The sequence below is a fragment of the Leptinotarsa decemlineata genome, unplaced genomic scaffold, assembly GCF_025532065.1.
Source record: "Leptinotarsa decemlineata unplaced genomic scaffold, Ldec_3_MD MMD2_tig00001719_RagTag_RagTag, whole genome shotgun sequence".
Lineage (NCBI taxonomy): Eukaryota > Metazoa > Arthropoda > Insecta > Coleoptera > Chrysomelidae > Leptinotarsa > Leptinotarsa decemlineata.
The window spans coordinates 869711-895517 of NW_027412569.1; the positions used below are offsets into that span (position 1 = coordinate 869711).

The 25807-nt window shown below is 36.3% G+C and overlaps 1 protein-coding gene across 2 annotated transcripts in view; it reads left to right on the forward strand.

Annotated features, from left to right (window-relative positions):
• The first annotated feature begins 5210 nt into the window (after nt 1-5210).
• LOC141482662 (alpha-1B adrenergic receptor-like) overlaps nt 5211-25807 on the forward strand; it is a 102830-nt gene continuing 82233 nt past the window's right edge. The window contains exon 1 of one of the 2 annotated variants that reach the window (XM_074176243.1): nt 5211-5410. The gene's annotated coding sequence lies outside the window, so the exon portion shown is untranslated. Of the gene's footprint in view, nt 5411-12485; nt 13214-25807 lie in introns of those variants that run through there. The other variant, XM_074176242.1, reaches the window with a different exon arrangement.

Consider the following 25807-nt stretch of genomic DNA (forward strand, 5'->3'; position numbering starts at 1 on the left):
TCTCCTGATTCAATCAATTTATCCCATAGTCTCTTCTGGAGTACTGATTTCTTTCCGGAAGAATCTAGTTCTCTCTCCTCCAATTCTTGCTTCAATTCGGCGGCTTTCAAGTTCACTAGGCGCACTTTCCTTGAACACATTTTATCTCTTACTGGCTATTTTACTCAAAACTGAATATGTCCACTTATTTAAAGGAGTCCGAAACTTTTATTTTTACAAATCTATTTTTCGCGAGAAAGGTCTATCAGTTCATGTTTCCGTCGTCCGGTACAGTCCACTTCGCGAAACACAATGAATCACCAGTCTATCTGCGCGAAAGTGCGAAAGTTTTATAGTCAATTTCACTGTAATACAAAGACTGTCCACCAAGCGTTCACAAATTTATTTTAAAAATCTACTTCTGATCACCAGTTGCAACGAATTAAAGAGTCAACTGTCTTAATCAATTTATTTTTAGCAATATTTCACTATCACAACTAATTTATATACAACACTTAGCAACTAACGCTTAATTTATCTTCACAGTTAGATTTCTTCCTTTAAACGCACGATTCACTTTCTAAGTACATACTACTGCTCGGGACGAAGAGCAGCCTTTTTATATCGTCAACGAACGCTCCGGATCTCTCTAGGAATTTCGGCACTGGCCTAGATTATTCGCGGTGGCTTATCGAGTGCATTCCCGATGAGTCATGCGTTTGCTCGCTGAGATATCGGTCAGGGCCGGCTTGGAAGATAAATTTCTAGAAAATTTGAAGAGTTTTAAAGATGAACTTCAACAAAATTCGAAGTGCCTGGAGAAGAAGCTTCTGGAAAATTCGAAAAGTTTGGAAGATAAATTTCTAGAGAATCCGAATAGTTTGAAGGAATAAACTTCTAGAAAATGCAGAAGGCTTGAAGAAAGAACTTTGTGGTATGGCGAGTCTACTCGAAGAAAGAATAGGTACCATAGAGACAGAGATAGACAAAATCAGAGAGAAAATCGAAGATGAAATCAAAGACGGATTTGAGACAGAAATCAGCAAAATGAAGGAAACAATTAGCAAGTTGCAAAACCAAATCGTTAATTCTGCCCACCCCACAGAAACGGTTACCGAAAACTCAATTCCGGAACTGAAAGATGTCAAAGTCAGTTCTGAACCGGCAAAGCTCTCCATGAAGCCGCCCCAGTTCGACGGAAAAACTCCCTGGGAAAATTACCGCCGACAATTCGAAGATGCAGCCAGAGCAAATGGATGGAATGCAGAAGAAAAGGCGGTAGCATTAACAGTGGCGTTGCGTGGAGAAGCAACGAATATTTTGCAAACCCTCACGGCCCAAGAACGGGAAGACTATGACCAACTCATACGGTATGGACAGGCACACCTTGAACACGTTTACCATTCACAGCTGAAGAACCGCTGTCAGAAATCAGGAGAATCCCTACAGGAGTTTGAAGCCGACATAGCTCGATCGGTTCGTCTGGCATATCCTGCTACACCCGAAAATGTAATGGAGCGGTTAGCAGTTCAGGCATTCTTGGATGGACTTCGCGACCAAGAAACGAGGCAGACCTTGACGCTAGCTCATCTCAAACATCTCGTAGATGCACTGGCTAGCGCTTTGGAGTTTGAGGCTGCAAAACAATCCTGCAAGAGCCAGAGCAAAGTTCGAGCTATCGAGGAAGATGGACAAGTGCCTGCTGATATTGAGACCACCATCAGAAAAGTAATGAAAGAAGTGTTGCCTGAGAGGAAACAAATGAGATGCTGGAATCGTGGGAAAATTGGACATGTGCGTAGCAAACGTCCAGCTTTCAAAGAATCGACGCCAAATCAAGAAAACTAGAGGGGGTCGATGAGAAGGGGCAATCGTCGGCCTGTACTCAGCAAGCCCCTGTAAAAAACACATATGTTGCCGTTCTCCAACGACAAGACAAAGGTGTTTTCGTAGCCGGCCTCATCAACAACAAGCCTTGCACCATGCTGATAGATACAGGTGCGACGAGAACAATTCTTGGGCCAACCTTTGCCAAAACACCGGCAAGAATTGAACCGTCAAGCTGGAAGCTACGCACCGCAACAGGGGAGCCAGCCACTGTACTTGGATAACTACCAATTGAATTGGTGTTGGGCAGCACTAAATTGGTGGCGGACATCGATCAGGGTCCTGTTGGCTGAAGATGTGTGCGTACCTGAAAGGGCTGAAACCATCCTTGAGGCTCGCTTGGACGGTAGTGCGAGCAGCGGCAAGGTGGTGATATTCGAGCCCAAGATACACGATGAGAAAATTGGACGAGGAATCGCACTAGGGAAGACCCTGTTGCGTGTTGATAAAGTTGTGCCAGTCAGGGTCATGAATGTCAACTACTTTTCCGTGACCTTGAACAAAGGAACCATTCTGGGGCACTGTTCGTCCATTTCCTCTGTGATACGGAGTCTACGCAGTTCTGTTAGCCAAGCCAACAACTTGCCTAAAGAGTTGGAGAAGTTGATTGACATTTCTTCCAAGGACATACCACCAACTCACCGATCAAAACTGAGGGAGTTAATCAAGAAGTACCAAGAGATCTTCGATATTGGAGAAGGAAAAGGCGGCAAAACGAATGTGGTTCAGCATAGAATCGACACTGGGAATGCCCGACCAATGCGGCAATCAGCTAGAAGACTCCCTCTTGCCAAGAGAGAAGAGGCAGAGAAGATAGTCAGCGATATGGAAAAAGAAGGAGTCATCGAACCTTCTGACAGCCCCTGGTCTTCCCCAGTCACCCTAGACACGCTAGCCGGCTCCACAATTTTCTCGACTTTGGATTTGAAGAGTGGATATTGGCAAGTTGAATTGGCCCCAGAAGATCGAGAAAAGACAGCTTTCACCATCGGCTCAGGATTGTGGCAGTTCACGGTTATGCCATTCGGGCTTTGTAATGCTCCACCGACCTTCGAGAGATTGATGGAGACGGTTCTCAAGGGGCTCTCATGGAAGACATGTCTAGTGTATCTCGACGATATAATCGTGGTCGGAAAATCGTTCAACGATCACTTGAAAAATCTGGAGGAGGTGTTCATGCGTCTGAGGAGTTCTGGATTGAAACTTAGTCCCAAGAAATGCCATATGTTCCAGAAAGAAGTCCGTTAACTTGGCCACGTTGTCTCTGGGGAAGAATTGGCGGTAGACGAACAAAAGATCAAAGCAGTTGAGGGATGGCCCATTCCAAAAGACATACATCAGCTTCGGAGCTTCCTTGGTTTATGCACCTACTACCGCAGATATGTGCTGGGGTTTGATAACATAACTCACAGAAGGGCAGATCAAGTTCCATATGATATGTTTCAAGATAATCACCAAGCTTGCTATACACCAGGCTCAAATTGTACAATTGATGAAATATTGGAGGCTTTTCGGGGTAGATGCGGCTTTCGGCAATATATTCCAAATAAGCCGAGTAATACGGTATAAAATTTTTTTCATTAGTTGATAGCCGTGTTTTTTATACCATAAAGATGAAAATTTACGCAGGAAGGCAACCGGCTGGCCAATTTAGAATGGATAATGATTCAAGAAGTGTTGTACTTCGCATATCCCAGTCAATCCACAACTCGGGACGGAACACAACTTCAATTCACATCAATTCCGTTAGCTAATTAATTACTCAAGAATGATAAGCTCACTTTGGTAGGAACTCTTCGAAAGAATAAACGTCAAATTCCACCCTTCGTTTTCAGAAAGTAAACAAAGACCCATCCCTAGCAGTATGTTTGGATTTGATTAAGATTGTCTGCTAGTGTCATATGTTCCAAAAAAAAACAAAAATGTCTTATTTTTGTCTACTCTTCATGAGGATGACAGTATCGATAAAAGTACAGGCGATGCTTGCAAGCCTGAGGTGATTATGAACTATAATCGAAATAAAACTGGAGTCGATACAGTGGACCAACTCAAATCTATTTATTCTGTAGTCAGGATTACTTATAGGTGGCCTTTGACAGTATATTTCTCAATGCTCAATATTGCTGGTATAAATGGATTCATTATTTTTCGGTCAAGCAACGTACATTTGAATATGCCGCGACGACTCTATTTGAAATCTTTGGCAAGGGAGTTGGTACAAAACCATAAAAATTTGCCATCCCTACTAAGCTTGCAAATTCCGTCCTCCGAATGTTTTGGATACCGATGTTGATGAAATCAGAGCCATGTTTTGCATATCATACATGGCAGGGGTTCTCGAGTCGAATCATACCAGTTTGGCTGATTTATAGAATACGGATTCAACTGCTCCAGAATTTTTCAGAATGGTACTGTCGAAGAATCGGTTCTATTTACTTTCACGAGCTCTTCGATTTTACGACATTAGAACAAGACTAGAAAGAAAAAAGTGGGATAAATTGGCACCGATAAGGCAAGTATATATATATATATATATATATATATATATATATATATATATATATATATATATATATATATATATATATATATATATATATATATATATATATATATATATATATATATATATAAAATAACATATAAATAGTTTGTCGAGTTTGAAGACCAATTACAATCTTTGAAAATTAATAGATTTGAGAGTTCTGAAAATGCACTGAATGGTTAAATTCCCCTTCAATAATTCTGTTTTGTAACGAAAATTAGTTCATTGCCCGTCTGTTTGATGAATTTGCGAAATTTCTTTTATAATATTTAAATTATTGATTACTTCTTTTCTAAACTCAGCTGAAGTTATTAGTCCTTGAATAAGTGGAAGGTCATATGTATGAAGCACCAATTATGTTGAATTCAGCCAGGATATACACTTCTTAGAAAGCTATTGTATAGTGAAGCACGTGTTGCGGTTCTGTAAACTATTCAGTGGAAATATTACAATAGAGTTTCTTGAATATGGCACCTTCTGTGATGGCAAGAATACTTTGATTTTGTGACCGCATCATATCGATGTTCGTATTAGTGATACCATATTTTTAGAAAAAAATGAAAATGTAGTTGGCCCAGCAATTTCTGTTTTATTTTTTCTGAAATGATTAAGAAATATCTATATTCATTGCAAACTCCCATTTCAATTTTCCTAAACATGTTTGCATGTGTTTAGCACTTTTCAACCTTTCTTACATTCTACTGAACTGAATCAGACTGCCATCTGATTTAGTTCACCACTTATCTTATCTTGAAGTAGATATTGACACGACTCAATATATCTGATTTTATAACGCTAATCTGCTTTCCGAAAGGTTAAGCGTTATTATTAAGAAAATGGTGTGTATACAGCCGTTAACGTTGGTTTTGGTTCCATTGACTGTTAGAAATACTTCTTTCAAACGTCGTGTAAACCACCAGAACTGCAAGACTGTCCTCAAGGTGCGTTTCATCAATCAAGTTGGTCTCATCAGGAGATGAACTGTACAATACAGTGTAGGTGCGTACCATTTTGTTGGAAAACAACTGGATTGTTGGCCGCAATTTCTTTAATTCGTGAGTGAATGAGTTTTTGAGGAATTTCCAAATATGAATCTCCAATCTGATTTTCATCTATATATATGAAAACAATATCATTTCCCGATATTCCTGCCTAGACATTTATTTTCTCAGGAGTTTGGATGTAACCTCGATAAATATGTAGGTTTATGTGACATTTGACATTTCCGTTCATCCGTTCATGATAGTGCATTCGTCACTAAAACAAATACTTTTTATGCAATTCGGTTTCCAAAAAATTGTTCGGATATTAACTCATAAAACTGCATTCCTCTGTCAGAGTCACCTTCATTTGAATCATGTAATATATTCGGTTTCTTTATTTTTGTCCCATCGGGTTATCGAGATATCTTGCATCGAATTCCCTTTCTGTCTCATGACGCCACCAGCCCAAAATCCACACAAAACAGTAACTTTTTCGGGATGCATTGAACGCTCTTGAATCTCATGTGTATTTGTATCTTCCCAAGCTCAATAGAGCTCCGTTAAACTGTCATGTTTTTTAAATGACGTATTTTGAGACACCCGGTACACATTGAAGAATCGCACGTTAAAATGATAGAGCCCCGTTAAACTGCCATGTTTTTTCTTGAATGACGTATTTTTGTCAGGGTGTCTCATCATTTTTTCTTAAATGATCAGTCAGTTGCCAACCGATCCAGAGCCCATTATGCGAACACACGTCGTTCTCTATGGTCGTTTACTTTCAGTTTCTGGGTTAGTTGAATATTGTACGGGTACAGGCCCAAGTCACGATGCAAAATTTGCCAAGTTGTGTTCTGCGAAAGGCCGAGTTTTTGTGAGAGACGAGAAAGCCACTGCCTCGAATTCTTCCGCACACTTTCACAGACAACGACGATGTTTTCGGCAGTTCTTACGTTTCGTCGACGTACGGGTTTTCATAGGTAGTTTCTTTCAAAATGTTCAAATTTTCAACTGTTTATACTCATACTCTGCTAAATCATTAGTCAGTAGGTAGGGATTTTCTTTTAAAATTATCAAATTCTCAATTAGATTACACCTGAAACTCTGGTAAAATTATTAGTCATTGGGTAGGTACAAGGTCATATGATTCAAATCGTTATATTATACAGGGTGTTTCATATTTGATCCTCACCATTGGGATCTCCGAAACTATGAGAGATACGAAGATGGTTAAATTGGGATAAAGTTGCACATTCACCTGACTAACAATATGCCGTTGAACTAGTTCTGAAATTCCGAATATATCCGGATATATCTGGAAAAAAAAGGATTCGAAAAAACATTGCATTTTCACATTGCCACTTTTTCCCTGCTATATAACGGTGTTTTCAGATTTGCTATCCGACGTTTCGTCTTCCTGCCACCATCATCAACTTTATTTTTTCTTTACTTTTTTTGGGCGTTGTTTTGAATAGAACCAGATTTTAACTTTTCAATGATGTATCATAAGTTATCATTCTTTCTCGAAAAGTTGGAGATATTGAAAAAAATAATTCTTATCATAATATGCTTTGAATTTGATGTTTCCAAATTTGACTTTCAATTTGATATACTCAATGACATTTTGTTATTGTACAAGTCATTGAATTTTTGGTGAAAAATGTCTTTCACGAATGAAGAAAAAAGAAATATTATACAAATTTATTGCAAATACGATAGAAACAGTGTTAGGACATCGGAAATGTGTTTGAACTTGTATACCGAAAGACGACAAACCACATCAAACTAGTTCAAGTTATTGGATCAAAAATCTCATCGAGTTTGGTTCTTTTAAAAAGCCGAGGAAAAAATACGGAGACAGAGTGTACCAGGAAACTAAAGAAAATTTGATGAATGAGGTATGTATGAGGTAAGTTAGACATTGTGTCCTTTTCAATAAAAATAAATTGCAGATAAACATGAGCTCGGGGAAATTTACACGTTAAATTTCCTTCGAAATGAATATTTGCCATAAAAGTGCTTGGAGAAATCTCAAAAAAATCGGTTTAAAATGTTTCCTGTTTTCCTGGAAAATATAATTTGGACAGATGAAAGCACTTTTACGAATTGTGGGATATTCAATCAAAATAACGAACACATTTGGAGCATAAACAACTCCAGGCAGTTCCGAGAAATTCGACCTCAAGTGCGATTTAGTATTAACGTGCGGGCAGAAATTTACAAAGATAGAATTTTGGGTCCTCATTCATTTCACGGAATTATGAATGCAGAAACCTATCATCAGTTTATAATGTCGATTTTCGAAGAATATTTGGATGACCAACCTTTGGCTAACTATAAAAATATCTAGTTTCAACATGATGGTGCTTCACCGCACACTATCAGACGAGTATCTAATTACCTGACTGAAAGGTTTGATGATAAATGGATAGGGAATAATGGGCCGGTGAGGTGGCCAGCAAGGTCTCCAGAGTTAAGTGTTATGGATACATTTTTATGAGGCACCCCGAAAAATAGAGTTTATGGTCAGAGGGAATATAAAATATTAAGGACCTTCAACACAGCATTGCTAGAGGGTTCGGGAGATTGAGGAGGTGGGAAATTAATCATGCAGTGAATAATATTCGAAGATGTCCACAGTTGTGTTATCATGAACAAGGTCAGCAGTTTGAGCATTCGCTGTGAACGATGAAACTCTCTGGACTGATGGAAATGCTCAAAATGCACCTACCACCTGAATGGGGTTGGCCAAAGTGATATACACTGTCCGCCACTCGCGATGGAACACCCCATTTTTACGGTAAAACATATTAGGGGGCAAAATAGGCTCAAAATTCCTTCAGATTCATGATCAGGACTACCAACTTACTACTAATACACTTTTTTCCTGAAACAATTTCAGTTCTGAAAAATCCGAATTTGTCTCACTTCTTATGGAAACACCCCCGTATCTTCCGTAATATTCGAGGTAGAATGATGAAACTCTCTGGACTGATGGAAATGCTCAGAATGCACCTACCACCTGAATGGGGTTGGCCAAAGTGATATACACTGTCCGCCACTCGCGATGGAACACCCCATTTTTTGGTAAAACATATTACGGCGCAAAATAGTTCGCTTCCAATACCTGAACCCCATCATTCTATCTGGAGAGTACTCTCAGGTATGAAAGATACAGATGTTGTGAGATGCTATCATCCATTTTGAGCCTATCTGAGAAAAATGTCACAGCACCACATTCTCAGATTATCGAGATAGTGTGAAGCAGTGTATGAAAAATTATTGATGGCGGCATCTATTATAACTGAAGAAGATTATTCCTAAAACTAATTCTGGTTGCTGAACATCCGAATTCTATCCCAACCAGAAGTGAGAGCTCTCGATTGATGAGCAAAAACTGCAAAAAATGGAAAAAATCTATATTCAAAGTTTCACATCTCGAAAACTGTACAATTCTGAGCTTTGGCTATGGACACTTCCAATCAGCACATCAAGAACTACAACATATCAAAATTTCGGCAAAATTCAAGGCAAGCCATTTCTTATAAGAAATGTGCGGGGTCCTTTATCAAAATATTGGGGAAACATTTTACCATCCGAAACAAAATTAATCTTCATACTCATTACAACACCGAAACAACTGTTAATTTTAAAAGAAAAAATCGCACTCGGTGAACAGGTAGAATTTAGATTATTTTACCTACTTGCTGAATTATTGTCCCTGAAATAACCATGGAAAACAGTTGCTCACTGATATTTACTGTCAACCTGACAATATTGTTAATAGATCTTGTTGTATTAACCCCCAGACCAGTTTTCATTGCATTTGTTGTTTCTAGTATTGTTGCTCTTTGAATCACCGTTGCTCCTGTTGTTTCTGCCGTGTTTTTGTTTCCATTGTGTTTATTGTTCCTGTATTTGTGTTGGATATTGTTCCTGTGTTCCAGTTGTTTTCTGTTCGTGAGTTCCTGTTCATATTTTAATATTTCTGAAGTTCCCAATTTAACTGATATCAGCTCATTTTGATTGACAAAGTTCAACATGGCACGTCTGTCACTTCAAGGAAAAATTGAAATTGTTTTAATTGTTGGTGTGAGGTCTTATCGTGAAGCGGCCGCTGAATTTTATAGAAGACAGCCGCTAGAGGTAGCTGTACACCCAGGAACTGTACATAAAATATATAATCTTTTCGTGAGCACCGGCCTAGTAACAAAGGACAGAAAATTTGTTAAACATCATATTGATGATGAATTTCACTAGTTCGGACTTCCATTGTCTATTATATAAAATGATTTGAAATCCCTGAAACAAGTAAAAAAGAATAATTAAAAAAGAATAGCTGAAAATAACAATTATATTAAGCAACAATAAACCTGAAATGAAATGATAGTGAAATAACCTACAAGTAAAAATATAATAATTGAATGAATAAAAATTAAAGGAATGAAAAAAGAAAATAATAAAAAGTGTAGAGATTCCAAGTCACGTTAGTTCACAACGTTTCGATTGTTAGTATCAACAATCGTCTTCGGGTGATGACTGTCATCATAATTGTTATTTTCAGCTATTCTTTTTTAATTATTCTTTTTTACTTGTTTCAGGGATTTCAAATCATTTTATATAATAGACAATGGAAGTCCGAACTAGTGAAATTCATCACGAAACATTGTCAATCACCTTCAAACAATCATATTGATGATGATATGATATTGGCGGCTCATCAAGCTGATCCTAGAATTAGTTTGAGAAACTTATCGCTTCAACTCAATATGAGCCGCAGTAAAATATGGAGGTGTTTAAAGAGGCATAAAATGCATGCGTTCAAACCCAAATTTTTACATACTTTGCACGAAGGAGATGAAATTCGCCGTATGGAGTTGTGTTTATGAATGCAGGGAAATTATCTCAATGACAGGATTTTTTTAAAGTATATCTTATACAGTGATGAGGCTGTCTTTATCACGAATGGTGTTGTATCTTCCCAGAACATGAGGTTTTGGGATGAACAAAATCCAAATTGGGTGGTAAATTGTAGAGACCAAATATCTCAGAAAGTTAATGTGTGGTGTTGTATCCTGAACGAAAATATTATCAGGCCATTTTTTTTCGATCAAAGTTTTAACGGAAAATGCATTTTCCGATGTGTTGGAAGAAATACCTTTGGATGTGAGACACAGCATGTTTTTGCAGTTAGATGGTTCACCAGTTCACAATAGTGGTATAACAAGGGTTTGGTTGAATAGGAATCTACCTATGAAATCGATAGGACCCAATAGCCCTCTCGTAGTATGGCACCACGATCCCCAGATTTAACTCCACTGGATTTTTATTTATGGGGAAACTTGAAAAATAAAGTTTATAATAAGGATAGGCCAACAAATAAGGAAGATCTCCGTGCAAGAATTATACAAGCGTATAGAGAAATCACACCTAGAGAACTGAGAAGAGTTGGAGGAAATAACAGAAGGGGCATAGAAAAATGTGTTCGATTGGAGGGAAATTTCATAGAAGGCACGAAAATATAAAATTGTCAACAGTTAAATCAGTTGAAATTGATTGGTTAGTTTTTTATTTGAAAATGTGATTTTGAAAGTAGTACTTCGAAAGAATTGTGAACTACATAACATTGTTCGCCACAAAATATCCTGTTTTTTTTTAAATAATGGGAAAATGAGAATATGAACTAACATTAGCCATCCTAAAACCTCACTGATTTCATGTTTCCGTTCCTCTTACAAAATTACCATTTTCTCTCTTATTGAGAAGGAATAACTTTCCTGACAACAAAATAAAAAATAAATTATTTATGTGAAAACAATAGTCGAGTTTCTCTTAAACAATTTTGTTCATGTTTTGATGTCAAAACCATGAGAAGTGAAACAAATTCGGATTTTTCAGGACTGAAATTTTTCCAGGAAAAAAGTGTAATCGTAGTAAGTTGGTAGTCCTGATCACGAATCTGAAGGAATTTTGGGCCTATTTTGCCCCCTAATATGTTTTACCGTAAAAATGGGGTGTTCCATCGCGAGTGGCGGACAGTGCATATCACTTTGGCCAACCACATTCAGGTGGTAGGTGCATTTTAAGCATTTCCATCAGTCCTGAGAGTTTCATCGTTCCACCTCGAATATTACGGAAGATACGGGGGTGTTTCCATAAGAAGTGAGACAAATTCGGATTTTTCAGGACTGAAATTTTTTCAGGAAAAAAGTGTAATCGTATTAAGTTGGTAGTCCTGATCACGAATCTGAAGGAATTTTGAGTCTATTTTGCCCCCTAATATGTTTTACCGTAAAAATAGGGCGTTCCATCGCGAGTGGCGGACAATGTATATCACTTTGGCCAACCCCATTCAGGTGGTAGGTGCATTTTGAGCATTTTCATCAGTCCAGAGAGTTTCATCGTTCTACCTCGAATATTACGGAAGATACGGGGGTGTTTCCATGAGAAGTGAGACACACTGTATACTTCGATGTGGTTGTCATCTTTCTGGATACAAGTTTAAATACATTTCTGATGTCCTGACACTGTTTCTGTCGTATTCGTAATAAATTTGTATAATATCTCTTTTTTCTTCATTCGTGAGAACCATTTTTCGCCAAAAATGACTTGTACAATAACAAAATATCATTAAGTGTAACAAATTGAAAGTCAAATTCAAAAAAATCAAAGTCAAAGCATATTATGATAAGAATAATTTTTTTTGGATATCTGCGATTTTTCGATTGAGAAGGATAACTTCATCATTGAAATGATAAATTCTGATTTTATTCAAAACAGAAAGAATCCAATGTAGCGCCCATAAAAAAAAAATTGATGATGGTGACCGGAAGACGAAACGTCGGATAGCAAATCTGAAAACATCATTATGTAGCGGGGAAAAAGGGGCAATGAGGAAGTGCAATTTATTTTCCAATCTTTCGAAAAATAAAGCCAGCAAAAATAAAAACAATTTTCCGAAATGTCTTTTTTTCCAGATATCTCCGAAAATACTCGGAATTTCAGAACTGTTTCAACGGCATATTGTTAGTCAGGTAAATGCCCAACTTTGCAACAATTCAACCATTTTCGTATCTCTCATAGTTTCCGAGATCCCAATGGTGAGGATCGAGTTTGAAACATCCTGTATAAAACACAAATTAGGTAGAATTGAGTCTGAGGAAGCTATTGTGTAGCGAAACACTTGTTGCGGTTTTGTGAACTGTACATTAAAAAATCTCACAATAAAGTGTTTTTTCAATACCTATCCTGTATAATCATCATTTAGATTGTAAATAATCTAACAAAGAGAACTGCAGTCTAGGCATTCTCTTTTCGTCTTTTTACAAACAGTTTTCTTTCTTGAATTTCCACCAGTATCAATAAAGTTGTTCACAAATGAAAAACCTTTCCAGTTCAGAGAAGTTGATGATTAATTAATAATTCCTTTGGCGTCGTGTTTCAATAACCTTTCAGTGAACTCTCCTAAAGAGAGATGCGAGTATATCATGTCGAACGATATCACCATCAATTTAGATGAGATAAGCCGCACGCAATCTGAAAATGAATGAGGGAGAACAATAGTAGGAAAAGGGTAGTTTTCCTCGCATATGGAGTTGCATTTTACTTGTTGCGCGCATGCGGGTGGGCAGGACAGACGCCTGTCGTCTAGACCCGCTCCTTCAGATTGTTCAGCCGTCGGGACGCTCATTATCGAGACGCCGTAGTTCTCTGATAACGACCCATTTTTAATTAGCGACAAGTGGTGTTCCGAAGAGTACTAATTCCGCGAGGAAGATATGAGAGGTCACCATTGATTTTCCAGCACCAGCAATACAAGGTGAGTCTTCTTTTGATGTGCTTCCACTACTCTGTCTTGATATTGATGTCAACAACAAATTTTGGAAATTGTGAATGAAACTTCGTGAATGAATTGAAGGATTCTGTTGCTCACATTCGATATATTAGAGCTTCAATGACTTAGCAGTGTTTTGTTGATATTCTCAATATGATTTCTTTGACTCCTCTATATAGTTTTTGGGCAGTTCTGTGACTGATATTTGCAGGGGTGAAAGTATTTTTTAGAAGAAGATTTTTGACAGTGAATTTGGCTGCCACTTTTTGCCTAATAGTGATTTTGGTTTTGGCCCATGTCGTTATTTCGAAATTGACATACTTTCTTTGTTGTTATGAAAAATATCTATTATTTATATAGCCGGTTCTCTCTTCGCATATACAGTAATTAAACGAGTAAGTAAGTCTGCAGGTATTTCAAACATTTGGTAAAAAATATCAAAGGCAAATGTATTCTTCCCGTAAAGGTGGTTGATCAGAAATTTTATACTTTCACGGCCGGAGGTTAGTGTGTCACATATTATCGAAAATCTACCGTAATTGTTAACGAAATGTCAGACATTAAAACCTCAACGCTACTGCAAACGAGCCTGGAAAATAGTTTTGACATAAAAAAGACCTTTTCATCACAGCGACTTTTTCAAATGAAAATACAGTTGAAAAGTTCAAATTGAACTGTGGAAGCTGTCCCAAATGCTATGTTGGTCAAACCGGACGATATTTCGAAACGCGAGTTTCTGAACACATGCTAGACTCCAGGAAACTGAATATCAAAAACGCCACAGCCGTTGTTGAACATGAAAGAGAACATGGACACATTTTCGACTTTGAACATCCGACTATTCTGGATGTTCAACATATTTATCCAAAAGACTTTTGAGCGGAATTATATGTATTCTCAAACACGATAGTGTTAACACTAGAAAGGATGTCGATGGTCTAAATACGGCAAATTTCGATGTAATCAGTAACACACCTAAAAAATTCCCTTTTAATTCTAATTTTTTTCTGTCACTGATAAAGACAGACACCACTTTATCAGTATCAAAAATGAAGCCATTCGTTTGTTTCATGTCTGTATATAGTGTTATTGTTGTCTCGAAAGAAAGACAGGTTTTGACTTTCTACTTCTCCATCTTTATACAATGTGGGAATTTTCTAATTAGAAAACAATTAATTCTAGAATGAACTCTTCACAAAGATGTGTAGATTGTACAAATGGCAATAAGGCAAATGTCTTTTTTATCGAATTTTTTTAGATATTTGTTACCTTCCACAATCTGAAAAATATAAAAATTATAATGGAGAACTTCATATTTCAAAACTCCTTTGACATCTGTCGAAGAAGTAAAGAAATAAATAATCTAATATATTAGAATTTTTTTTGTCCATTTCTGAAGACGGAGTCAGATTTTGGCCTCCGAAACGTTAAGATAAGTATTGTATCATTTCTTAACAATTTTTTTACGCAGTAACTTATCGAGGTAAACTGAAAAGTTTGCCCTTCTACACTTGTATAAAGTTCTCTATTATCATTTTTATATTTTTCAGATTGTGGAACGTAAAAATATTTAGAAAAGTCGATAAAAAACTGATTTTTCTCCACAAAAAAATGACCTTCGTTCGTTGCAAATGTCTTATTCCGCAATATTGGATATTCGCCATTGAGGATGACAGTGTTCAATGTAATTTTACCTCTTTCATGTTCTATACATAGTGTTTTCTAACAAAGGTATGAAACCTTGATTCGTTAGGTCGTTTCAAGAAAGAAAGCTTCCATGAACATATGTCCGGAGCTGATTCGTTTCTGAGCTACAGGGCATTGACGTTTGAAAAAAACGGTATTTATAACATATTTTGAATATCCTTACACCGATTTGGTTGAAATTTGCTACAGTTATTTGAAGTAATGAGGCGCTTATTTTACCCTAACTAGATTGAAATTATTAGTTCTAGTGGGGTCTCAGTAAGCACCAGAGCTAACAATATTGGGAAAAAAGTACGCCACTGACTTGTTGTTATAGATTTTAATTTTTTCAGATTAATCAACTTCATATCTAGCTTCGGTTTCAAGAAAAAAAATTGAAGTCATTTTGCATATCCTGAACACCTGCGTTGAAGATCAGCTTACAGTGGTAGTGTTGTCATATCACTGAAAGTCAGAGTTGTCAGTTAGCAGTGATTCCATCATGAATAATTTCACAAACGTTTTTCCTATTTTTTTTAACTGCATTGCCCTGTATCTCAGAAACGAAGCAACTCCGGACATATGTTCAAGAGAACTTTTTTTTTTAAACGATCTAACGAATCACCCTCTGAAGTTTCGTATCATAGTTAGGAAACACCCTGCATTGTGTACCAATCCTGTGAATGATATCTGACTTAATTCCATAACGAATGTTTGGTATACAATCTGAATAGGAAAAAGAGTTCAATGTTAATATAAAAACAGTTGTTTCGAAAGCATTTTTTGTTTCCTGTAATTCAAAGTTTATGTGACATTACTTGTTTCGAGTGGGATTTTTCTTTCAGTTTTGTGTCTGAAAGTTGCTTGATCTACTTTGATTGAGGACTTGTTTATTTTGTGGAAATTCATGTTCACTGATGATACACTATAAAAACTATAAAAACACACTTTTGTCTATTTTCCACGATAGTTCTATATTTGTTGTCTAGTTAGTTTTTAAAACTAGTTTGTTTTGAAAATGGTGTAGTGACCGAAACTCAGTTGCTTGATCTACCTATCTCTCTAAAGAGTTTATTTCTTTGAGAGAATACCACATTTTTTTGTATGTAGATGGAGAAGTAGAAAAAACAAATCCTTTCTTTGCCAAAAATCAATCTCTCCTCAAAATATACTCCTTTCAATTTAAAAAAAGCAATGTCTACCCACGCGCGTTTCGCTAACAACCATGATATTATTAAAACTTCAATCATATGTATTTTGGCATAGAAAACGTGTTTTAATTAGGTTCATTCTACAGATCAATTGACATTAAATAAAAAAATCAAATTATTTATTAACCATAGATAATAACAAAAGTTATATAAGAATTGCCAGTTAAAAAGCTATGAAAGTCTAAGGGGACAAACACAATACATATACAACATTAAAATATACTCAAAACATAACATATTTTTGTATCTATATATATTCTTATATTTGTATCACACGTAAGTACATATTACACATAACTAAACGGATCCGGAACACTTTTTTTGTGAATATGTATTCTGAGACTAAATAAAAACTGTTATGAACTGAAAATGGTTTTGGTTTTTTTCTAAGTTTGAAGTTTGTCTGTATTTTGACACAAGAAGGTAGACAATTGAAAGACTGATCCAACATATGGAGGATTTTTTCATATAAACTAGTTTCATGTTGTTTGAGCCTTGATAATTCACTTTTTTCCTGGGATAACTATACCATTGTGAAGTTGTTTCGATGCTTTTTTCGTTTTTCTTAACGTACATTTGATAGAAGAGATTGAGAGATTGACAGGAGAGATTGTTTGCCACAAATTTAAGGAGGAAACCACTTTGATGCAGTGTATAGCCCTTGGTCAAATTGCTCAGAAATACATCGTATCCAGAAAATGCAATCATCATGTATTCGACTTATCTGTGGAATTCGTGAATTTGAACGCATATCAGTTACAGGAAAACTTGAACAACTCAAACGGCTCACTACTATGTACAACAGAGGACGACATAATATGGCTTGCATGTTCTGCAATGTATCCACGTCGGGTACACCTCCCTATTCACACACAAAAACTGACGTACTGATTTACACAGAACTGACGTACACAATGTGAACATTCGGCGACAAACAATACTTATAATCCCCAAACATTTCAAAGAAATATACTGCCGTTATTTCTCCGTTACCGCCCCAACCGCTATGTCCCTGCATTTTAAATCGAAAATATTCATTTAAATTACATTTTGTGAAGGGCCATATTGATCTATATTGAATGCACATTGAATTTAAGGTACATACTTGGATAAGGATTAAGCCCGGTGACATAGTTCGCGATTTCCTAGCGGTTTTTTCCAGCGCGGTTTCCGAGCGGTTTTTTATTTTTATGCCAACGCCTGCATTTAAATGGAAAATGACAGTGTGTGGCGATTTTTAACAGCGGCGTTTTTTTACAGCCAACCGGTCGTCGGATTTCGAGCGACAATCGGAGGGCAAGGGCGACCAAGTAGAAAGAACGGAACAGTGTTGGCTATTTCCGGGCGGTTTTCAATTGCGATTCGAGAATGGACGTGTAAACTTTAATTCGGAGCGTAAAAAACCACTCTTGTTTTTGGGACAAAAGCGAGTATGGACACAAATATATGTTTTGATTTTATGTATTTTCAAGTTTCCCATAAGATATGTGTTGGTCATGTCTCCCCCTAGAAGAAATATGTGATCAGTACAATATTTTATAAACTTGAACTAGCCTCAATGTAACAGTAAGCCTCTCTTCAACGCTGATAGGTACCCTTCTGGTGCAATCTTTCTGTAGCAAAGGTCGAACAATTGCCACAAGTTCATCAAACGACTTCATGGACATTCGGTAATAGATAAAAAACTTTCCTGCATATTCTCTGTTTATTTTTTTGTATAAAACAGAAAACTTTTTTCCTGGTTACTCTTTCGGTGGTACGGGTGCACGTCGTACCTCCTTGGGTGGCGTCTTCCAGCAAGAGCGCCTTCTGCTTCCAAAGCGCAAAGTGATACCACCATTTGATGGTGAAATATCGCAGAAGCAGCAGTAGACTTCATAGTAGTTGCTTGAAAGCGTGAACGATACTAGAGGACGACAAGGGAATATTTTCCCTCCTTGGACTGTCAGGAAATCGTTCGGAAATCGCGGACACTATCAGGTACTCACTGTAGCGATTTTTACCCAGCAATTTCCACTCGGAAACCGCGCTGGAAAAAACCGCTCGGAAATCGCGAAGTATATCACTGGCCTAATGCTGTGTTGCTTGAAACCGCTTCGTAAATAAGACATTATTTCTAGAGGATGAAAATTAATATTGTGGGTTATCAGAGACAGACATATACCACCGCGTTTTTTGTAGACCTTCTTAAGATGTGCAATATCGTAGTACATTTTTTAATCTAGCTCGTATGGTTCAGCCAGCGCAGCGTTTGCAATGTAAGCACAAAAAATGTATTCATTTACGGCATCACATTGGAATTCTCTAAAATTATCAGTGTTTCTCTATCACATTATGCATGTTATATACAAATAAACCTTTTTCTTAAATCATTCTATCTATTGAAAAACCGGCATCGAAATCCGTTGGGTAGTTTTGAAGATCCAAGCACAGTAGAATAATACAACCAGTAGGATCTCTTACCACTTGATCCGCCTGAGTTGCCGGGGACCTTCAACTGCTCTTAGGATGAGACTCGCATCCAACGCGTTCAGTGCTGTAGTATCGAAGGATTTGACGGTTCAACGGACATCGGATTAGTTATAATAAACGGTCGGAAATTGATGTTGTGTTTAGTTTATCGCTGTTGTTATTATTGTTTTTAGTTTTTGTAGTTGGTTATAAGTGATTAACACAAAATCTATAATTACCTTAAATTTCGTTTATATATGAGCGCACGCCTATGGTTAAAAAACGAAATTGGCTCCACACGTCATTTCGAGGTCACCGAGAACTTTGTGAATTTATGAATGAAAGTAGTGGGAGTGGACTTACTGGTTAATTTTTACTATGATCCAAGCATACAGACCAGCATACAGACCACGGGAATTGACTTTGTTTTATAGGCAGGGCCGTCGCCAAGGGGAGGATAGGGGGATCCTCCCCCCTGCTTTTTCGATTTGGGAAAAAGTTGGAAATAGTTGGGAAATTTTGGGCTGTGAAGATAGAAAAAAATAATAGTAAAAACATTCATGAGAATTAAAAAAATAAAAATGAGAGAAAAGGAAGAGAGAGGTAATAACAAACGGTAAAGAACCGGGAGAAGGTGGGATTTCCCAACATGCATAACTTGGAAATCCCATACTTTGAAATTCTGAGTTGTTTGAAAACTTCAAAAAAGTTTAATTTCTCCCAAGTAAGAGAACAGTCTACAAATTTTGAAGTGACAATTTTACAAAATTCCCAACTTTTCGCTGTTTTTTCGACTTGGAAAAGTTGGGAAATTTCGGGCCGTGAGAAAAGAAAAACTAATAGTAGAAAACGATAATTAAGCACAATATTATTTGAGTGTTGTTTCTTTTCATTTATATTGAATATTTTTTTACATGGTGGAAATGGGGGAAGACCAAGAACCTTGGTCCAAAGTAGAATAATTTCCATTATTATTTTTATAAATACCAAAATTTATTTTTGTTTGTGCATAACCTAACGGGCATAAGCATTCAGTCAATCTTTGGATAGCTAAGTAAGAAAATTAATATATTATAGTAGTAACTAATCCCTCGGCTTTCATTTTTTCGAAAGTTGGGAAATTTTGCTGGTGGGGTTGGGAAAATTTGGATTCCCTCCCCCCTGGTATTTCTTTTTGCTGGGCCCCTGTTTATAGGTACTATGTATTGATGAATATTTATGCACTGTCTCATGTATTATTATTTTATGTTATATCCTGAGTTACATTTATTTGTGCAGTTTGCAGAAAAAGTACATATTAAAAGTGTTATTATTATTATATATCAAACTGTCATTATTTTGCAGTTAACCACCAGTTGGAAGAATTAACCACCAGTTGGAAGAAAAAGGTTTGAAACCCAATCGTTTGAAATGCTCAGAAATTGTAGATTCAACAATTCATAATTGCTTAATGAACAAATAGATTTGTATAATTCTCCACCAATAATTTTGTATTGTGATGATGAAGTGGATAATTAGGGTAGATTTTAATTGTGATAATATGAGGCACAGATAGTTTAGTTTTGAGTAGGTATATGCATAATATGATGCGTTTGTTCCAAGAAATGGCAAATATTCATTCAAAAAGTAATTTTCGCTCTATAATTACTATATAGAAAATCGAGTTGGTCCTGAACATGTCTGAAGAAGCATTATCTAGTAAATGCGTTACAACCGATTTTCATTAAGTGTCAGCCAGTTCCATTACATATGAAACGTGTTTAATTCGATTATTTACATATGTCTTCCTTTTCACTGCTACCCACACTGTAGATACTTATTGATAATTGAGCTTGCATGAGGATGAATGCAGGTCGCTCTGACCCTGATTTTGTATGGCCACCTGCGATACGACCGACTTATATACCCGTTCCACCAATTTCAGCAAATTGAAGCTAGAATTAACCACACTCTTTGAATGTATCCGGCACACGCGAATTGTTTCCTGAATAATAATGCAGGCTCTAACATTTACATTCACTGTAGTAGTGCAAACACTAACGAATATTTTATTCGTTACTGGGATTGGTTTGCATACACTGCGTTTTGGTTTATGTAGATTTAAGAGCTGCTCTATGTTGATAGAATTCACTTTCTATTTTTGAAACTTTTTATGTGGAGGGGGGCAAACCGCTTCGTTACCTAAGTTTGTCTGGCTTTCCTTTCCATTACGTCAGCGGAATGCAGGATCCTCCTCTCTCTTCGGGCAGACGATCAGTATTAAGTGTGTGTTAGACATAATATTATGAAAATTTAACCAGCAAGCACGTAATATCCTTTCATTATGTGAAATATGGCTCAAAAATGATGATACCTACTAAGTTTGTGTGTGTACATAAGTAGTATCAACATTCAATCCTACAAAAGTAACAATTGGCTTATAGTAGCTATAATATATGTACATTTACAAAATAATCAATGAAATATTTCATTATTAAACAACCTTTTCTTACATTATCATATTGATATTCATGAAATCTAAGATTTTGCCAGGTTAGACAATTTCAATATTGAATAGTTCAACTTAATTATCACTTCTGTCGGGCGTCTCGAGACGCACACGTTTTTTTAAAGATGTGTGAACATTTGAGAAAAATCTTTGGAACGCTCTAAAAGTCATTTTTTCACAAACGCTACACTTTAGAAATTGTCCGATGTTTCTGGGTGTATTAGCCATAGTCTGCAGGTATTTATTCCTAACGTTTCGTCTGCTACTGCGACATACATTATCAAAAGCGATGCGGCAACGGTCGAAGGACGGCAAGGCAGAGCACTTCAACCGCGTACAAATGAATAGATCATTACTCAAGACACGTGACAAGAACAGATGCGTACATACCAAACAGCAGTGGGCCCAGAATGAATCTTTGTGGAACTCCCGACTTTTTCCGCACCCTCTGATCCGTTTTGATGAAAGATGTAGTTTGTAGTGCATTGAGTTGAACCTAGTACTTCTGATATAGGATATGAGGATAACGTTTTTCAACACCAAGTACAGATTTCTATCATCCAAAACAAAAAATAAGAGATGGGTGTATTAGTATTATACCTATTAAGCTAGAAAATTGCCACAGAAATTGTCTGGGCCGATAACTTATGTGCATTCAACAAAGAAGTCGTCAATTCGAGTATTTAATGTAGATTGCCATGTGGCTTTGATTTTCCGTATTGGTTTAATTTTTCTCAAAAGTTCGTGATAAAATAAATTGTTTTTCTGTTTGATTGTTGTCACTGATGAAGGTGGTTATTTCAAATGTAACGCTATAAAAATATCAAATGTGATATACCCTTGGATTGTGAATTTATTGCTTCATCAATATCTGTAATAAAAAAGACAGGTCCATATTTAAAAAAAAAATTGATGGTGGCCATGTTGACACGAAACGTTTTATCGAATATTCATTATTACATTGTCATAGTACACTCCGAACACAATAATATTTTTCGTTAATTTTTTTTTTATATTCTCCGAAATAATAATTCCATTCGAAAAAAACGAAAAACAGCATTTTTTCCAACGCGTTCAGTGCTGTAGTATCGAAGGATTTGACGGTTCAACGGACATCGGATTAGTTATAATAAACGGTCGGAAATTGATGTTGTGTTTAGTTTATCGCTGTTGTTATTATTATTTTTAGTTTTTGTAGTTGGTTATAAGTGATTAACACAAAATCTATAATTACCTTAAATTTCGTTTATATATGAGCGCACGCCTATGGTTAAAAAACGAAATTGGCTCCACACGTCATTTCGAGGTCACCGAGAACTTTGTGAATTTATGAATGAAAGTAGTGGGAGTGGACTTACTGGTTAATTTTTACTATGATCCAAGCATACAGACCAGCATACAGACCACGGGAATTGACTTTGTTTTATAGGCAGGGCCGTCGCCAAGGGGAGGATAGGGGGATCCTCCCCCCTGCTTTTTCGATTTGGGAAAAAGTTGGAAATAGTTGGGAAATTTTGGGCTGTGAAGATAGAAAAAAATAATAGTAAAAACATTCATGAGAATTAAAAAAATAAAAATGAGAGAAAAGGAAGAGAGAGGTAATAACAAACGGTAAAGAACCGGGAGAAGGTGGGATTTCCCAACATGCATAACTTGGAAATCCCATACTTTGAAATTCTGAGTTGTTTGAAAACTTCAAAAAAGTTTAATTTCTCCCAAGTAAGAGAACAGTCTACAAATTTTGAAGTGACAATTTTACAAAATTCCCAACTTTTCGCTGTTTTTTCGACTTGGAAAAGTTGGGAAATTTCGGGCCGTGAGAAAAGAAAAACTAATAGTAGAAAACGATAATTAAGCACAATATTATTTGAGTGTTGTTTCTTTTCATTTATATTGAATATTTCTTTACATGGTGGAAATGGGGGAAGACCAAGAACCTTGGTCCAAAGTAGAATAATTTCCATTATTATTTTTATAAATACCAAAATTTATTTTTGTTTGTGCATAACCTAACGGGCATAAGCATTCAGTCAATCTTTGGATAGCTAAGTAAGAAAATTAATATATTATAGTAGTAACTAATCCCTCGGCTTTCATTTTTTCGAAAGTTGGGAAATTTTGCTGGTGGGGTTGGGAAAATTTGGATTCCCTCCCCCCTGGTATTTCTTTTTGCTGGGCCCCTGTTTATAGGTACTATGTATTGATGAATATTTATGCACTGTCTCATGTATTATTATTTTATGTTATATCCTGAGTTACATTTATTTGTGCAGTTTGCAGAAAAAGTACATATTAAAAGTGTTATTATTATTATATATCAAACTGTCATTATTTTGCAGTTAACCACCAGTTGGAAGAATTAACCACCAGTTGGAAGAAAAAGGTTTGAAACCCAATCGTTTGAAATGCTCAGAAATTGTAGATTCAACAATTCATAATTGCTTAATGAACAAATAGATTTGTATAATTCTCCACCAATAATTTTGTATTGTGATGATGAAGTGGATAATTAGGGTAGATTTTAATTGTGATAATATGAGGCACAGATAGTTTAGTTTTGAGTAGGTATATGCATAATATGATGCGTTTGTTCCAAGAAATGGCAAATATTCATTCAAAAAGTAATTTTCGCTCTATAATTACTATATAGAAAATCGAGTTGGTCCTGAACATGTCTGAAGAAGCATTATCTAGTAAATGCGTTACAACCGATTTTCATTAAGTGTCAGCCAGTTCCATTACATATGAAACGTGTTTAATTCGATTATTTACATATGTCTTCCTTTTCACTGCTACCCACACTGTAGATACTTATTGATAATTGAGCTTGCATGAGGATGAATGCAGGTCGCTCTGACCCTGATTTTGTATGGCCACCTGCGATACGACCGACTTATATACCCGTTCCACCAATTTCAGCAAATTGAAGCTAGAATTAACCACACTCTTTGAATGTATCCGGCACACGCGAATTGTTTCCTGAATAATAATGCAGGCTCTAACATTTACATTCACTGTAGTAGTGCAAACACTAACGAATATTTTATTCGTTACTGGGATTGGTTTGCATACACTGCGTTTTGGTTTATGTAGATTTAAGAGCTGCTCTATGTTGATAGAATTCACTTTCTATTTTTGAAACTTTTTATGTGGAGGGGGGCAAACCGCTTCGTTACCTAAGTTTGTCTGGCTTTCCTTTCCATTACGTCAGCGGAATGCAGGATCCTCCTCTCTCTTCGGGCAGACGATCAGTATTAAGTGTGTGTTAGACATAATATTATGAAAATTTAACCAGCAAGCACGTAATATCCTTTCATTATGTGAAATATGGCTCAAAAATGATGATACCTACTAAGTTTGTGTGTGTACATAAGTAGTATCAACATTCAATCCTACAAAAGTAACAATTGGCTTATAGTAGCTATAATATATGTACATTTACAAAATAATCAATGAAATATTTCATTATTAAACAACCTTTTCTTACATTATCATATTGATATTCATGAAATCTAAGATTTTGCCAGGTTAGACAATTTCAATATTGAATAGTTCAACTTAATTATCACTTCTGTCGGGCGTCTCGAGACGCACACGTTTTTTTAAAGATGTGTGAACATTTGAGAAAAATCTTTGGAACGCTCTAAAAGTCATTTTTTCACAAACGCTACACTTTAGAAATTGTCCGATGTTTCTGGGTGTATTAGCCATAGTCTGCAGGTATTTATTCCTAACGTTTCGTCTGCTACTGCGACATACATTATCAAAAGCGATGCGGCAACGGTCGAAGGACGGCAAGGCAGAGCACTTCAACCGCGTACAAATGAATAGATCATTACTCAAGACACGTGACAAGAACAGATGCGTACATACCAAACAGCAGTGGGCCCAGAATGAATCTTTGTGGAACTCCCGACTTTTTCCGCACCCTCTGATCCGTTTTGATGAAAGATGTAGTTTGTAGTGCATTGAGTTGAACCTAGTACTTCTGATATAGGATATGAGGATAACGTTTTTCAACACCAAGTACAGATTTCTATCATCCAAAACAAAAAATAAGAGATGGGTGTATTAGTATTATACCTATTAAGCTAGAAAATTGCCACAGAAATTGTCTGGGCCGATAACTTATGTGCATTCAACAAAGAAGTCGTCAATTCGAGTATTTAATGTAGATTGCCATGTGGCTTTGATTTTCCGTATTGGTTTAATTTTTCTCAAAAGTTCGTGATAAAATAAATTGTTTTTCTGTTTGATTGTTGTCACTGATGAAGGTGGTTATTTCAAATGTAACGCTATAAAAATATCAAATGTGATATACCCTTGGATTGTGAATTTATTGCTTCATCAATATCTGTAATAAAAAAGACAGGTCCATATTTAAAAAAAAAATTGATGGTGGCCATGTTGACACGAAACGTTTTATCGAATATTCATTATTACATTGTCATAGTACACTCCGAACACAATAATATTTTTCGTTAATTTTTTTTTTATATTCTCCGAAATAATAATTCCATTCGAAAAAAACGAAAAACAGCATTTTTTGTTTTCCCCGTATAGCTCGAAAAGGGCGAGAGTCCCCATTGTATTGCTCCCGCTGACAATTCCTTTTTTTCCATTTAATCGTCTTCGTATCTGTTACGGTTTAGGTTTAGAATATAACAATGTTACCATATGATGAAAGGAACGACCTGTATACTGTTCTTGGTGGAATCAAGCGGGTTGAGTCGGTCAAATACT